Here is a 2,807-nt window from a genome sequence, read left to right on the forward strand (position 1 = left end):
TTTGCCCCAGGGAAGGTAAACAGCTGGGGAGGACATTTCAGAGGGTGGCAGTGTCCTCCCAAAGGTTAGCCAGTGATTGGGGATAGAGTTTGGGAGTCAGCCTTTCACAAAGGCATGCTTCTCAGCAGGAAATGTGGGTGGGGCGGAGCAGTCCTGGGATAGAGACAAAGCTCCTTTGAATGTTTATCAGAAGGCCTGGCTTCTTGCAAGAGGGGTACCCGGGACGCCAGGGCAGGGAGAAAACTCCAGTGTGTAATCTCATTACACTCCCTCGCTCTGCCAACCTAGAGTGCACAGTTGCTTACAGCCTCCAGCTGCCAGCGCGCTGAGTGTCCCTCCAGCTCATGAGGTCACCTCCTGCAGCGTCGTAACCCAAACTGGAGAGTTGTGGGTAGCCCAGGAGTAGTTGGGACAGCCCAGACCAGATCTGGCCAACAGTCTCACCTTCCCAGGCTGGCTGCTCCACCAAACTACAGCAGTCTTAGAAAACCTAATGAGAGCCAGTTGTAGTGGCCGCTGGCAAACTTTCTCAGAGTCGCTGATTGGTCAGTAGCCGAGAGCTGTAGCCAATCAGCGCGGTGTTTGGACCGGCATTTGGAACCAAAGGTCCGAGTGGGCGTCTGGCGGGCACAGTGGCCTGCAGAGACTCAAGGTGGGGAGTGCAGAGCCAGGGAGGAGTGAGCATGTCTTGGGACGGGACAGCCAGGCTGCTGGCACCGCCATCACCGCTATCGCTGCTCCTGGTGCTGGTGCTGCTGTCACGAACCGGGGCTCTGCATCCTGAAGAGCTCATTCTTTATGGGAAGTCGTGGGAAGATTGGCTGCTGCGGGAGGGCGATGTTGAATGCTCCGCGGCTGTGAAGCTAGCAGTATGTAGAAGTAGCTTCTACGGTGTCCAGTTCAGCAACCTCTGTGTAAGTTCAGCTCCTAGAGGTGCGCGGCTTGGTGTGGGGTTGTAGTTTCTTCCCAGGGTGTGGAGCAACTAACCTCCATGTTTAACTGTCATCGCCGCTGGGGACTGGACTTAGCAGCGGTGCTGCAGCTTCTTGATCCCTACTGTGGAGGAATAAGGATCATTTCAAGGGAGAGCTGGGACCGTCCCCCACTACTTTGACTTCCCAGGTAGGAAGATGAAATTGAGGCGGCTAGTGCGGTTTGCGTTTAGGGGCAGTGGGAGGCTGTGCACGCAGGCATAGCAATCTAATTAAGGACACGGCGCCCAAGGTGTGCAGTGGTGGAGAAAGATGAGCGGGTTCAAGAGGGGCCGCACCTGTGAGTCGCAGTGCACTTGATCACTGTCGCCAAAGTTGAGTTTGTTACCCTGGATGTGTCTCAACCTGCCAAGAGGAGGGAGTCTTCTTGACTTGAGTAGAACTCTGGACCGTAGGTGCGTTCGACTGGTGGTTGCCCACCACCAGTTTGAGCGACTACCGTTTTGCCCTTTTAAAAATGTTTATGTGGGGCGGGATTCACGTGCTACCTCATGCGTGTGAAGAGCAGAGAACAACCAGTTTTGTTTTTTGTTTTTTTTTTTTTTTTTTTTTTTTTATCCCACCTTCTGTCGGGTCCTAAAACTCAAGTCATCAGGTTTGACAGCAGAGTGCCCTTACCTGCTGAACTGTCTCACGGCCCTGTGGTCTCATTGTAGGTGGGCACCAATGGGATCATCTCCACCCAGGACTTACCCAGGGAGACTTAATATGTCGTTGATGATTTTCCTACTGACTTCCCAGCCATCGCCCCATTCCTGGCTGACATCCACTCGAGTCACAGCAGTGGCTGGATCCTGTATGGAGGACACCTCCTGGGCTGTGCTGAGTCTGGCTGCTTGCTACCTGTGCACAGGCTTCCCCCCACCCACTTCTTCCTGGCCACCTGGGAGCAAGTGGGCGCCTAGGAGGAGGACAGGCTTGGGGCTGCCTGGTCTGGAGAGGTAAGCAAGGGGTACCCTGCAGCTGAATAAACAGAAGGGTTGGGCTTGAAAAGGAAACTAAGAGATTGGCTAAGAGGCATTCCCTTGATTCTGCTCCTCAACACTAAGAAAATTGCTTAGTAAAATGAGGGACTAAGGTGCAGATACCAAAGACCCTGAGGGAACTTCAGGCACTTTACAGTTTTTTTTTTATTACCTATAAGTACACGAATAGTTCTAATGATATATTCATCAAAAAATTAAAAATTTGGGAAATTTAAAAAGGAACAACTTTTTTTTTTTTTTTGTATGAGCTGGGTGTGGTGTCACTCACCTTCAATCCCAGCAGAGTCAGAAAGGCAAACAGATATCTGTGAGTTCTAGGTGAGGCTGGTCTACAAAGTGAGTTCCAGGACAGAATACAGAGAAACCCTGCCTGGAGAAACCAAAAATATCCTATAGGTTCGTGTGTACATTTCTATTTATTTCTTTAATATTGTTGCCGTTGACAACAGTGGGTCCACAGTGCCCATATTACTGTTTCACTTGCTTGTTCTGCTGTTTAGTATGCTCTGGTCAGTGTATTTCTGTAAAATTTATTACAACCTTATAAAATCTCACCCTTCCTAGTGGTCATTAAGGTTGCTCCCATGACATTTTTACTATAATCAATACTATAAAATGTTTTATAAGGTTTTTATTTTATTCGTGTGTGTGTGTGTTTGTGTGTGTGCCTCTGTGTGTGCCTGTGTGTGTGCCTGGGTGTGTGTGTGTGTGTGTGTGTGTGTGTGTGTCTTTCTCTTTGTCTGCTTGTGTTGGAAGGGCCAGAAGAGGGCTTGGGCCCCCTGAAGCTGGAGTTGTTACATACAGACAGTTGTGAACTGCTTGACTGACA

General features: G+C 50.2%; 1 pseudogene; it reads left to right on the forward strand.

Annotated features, from left to right (window-relative positions):
• The first annotated feature begins 406 nt into the window (after positions 1 to 406).
• LOC134486030 (nidogen-2-like) overlaps positions 407 to 2,807 on the forward strand; it is an 809,359-nt pseudogene continuing 806,958 nt past the window's right edge.

Source organism: Rattus norvegicus, chromosome 3, assembly GCF_036323735.1.
Source record: "Rattus norvegicus strain BN/NHsdMcwi chromosome 3, GRCr8, whole genome shotgun sequence".
Classification (NCBI taxonomy): domain Eukaryota; kingdom Metazoa; phylum Chordata; class Mammalia; order Rodentia; family Muridae; genus Rattus; species Rattus norvegicus.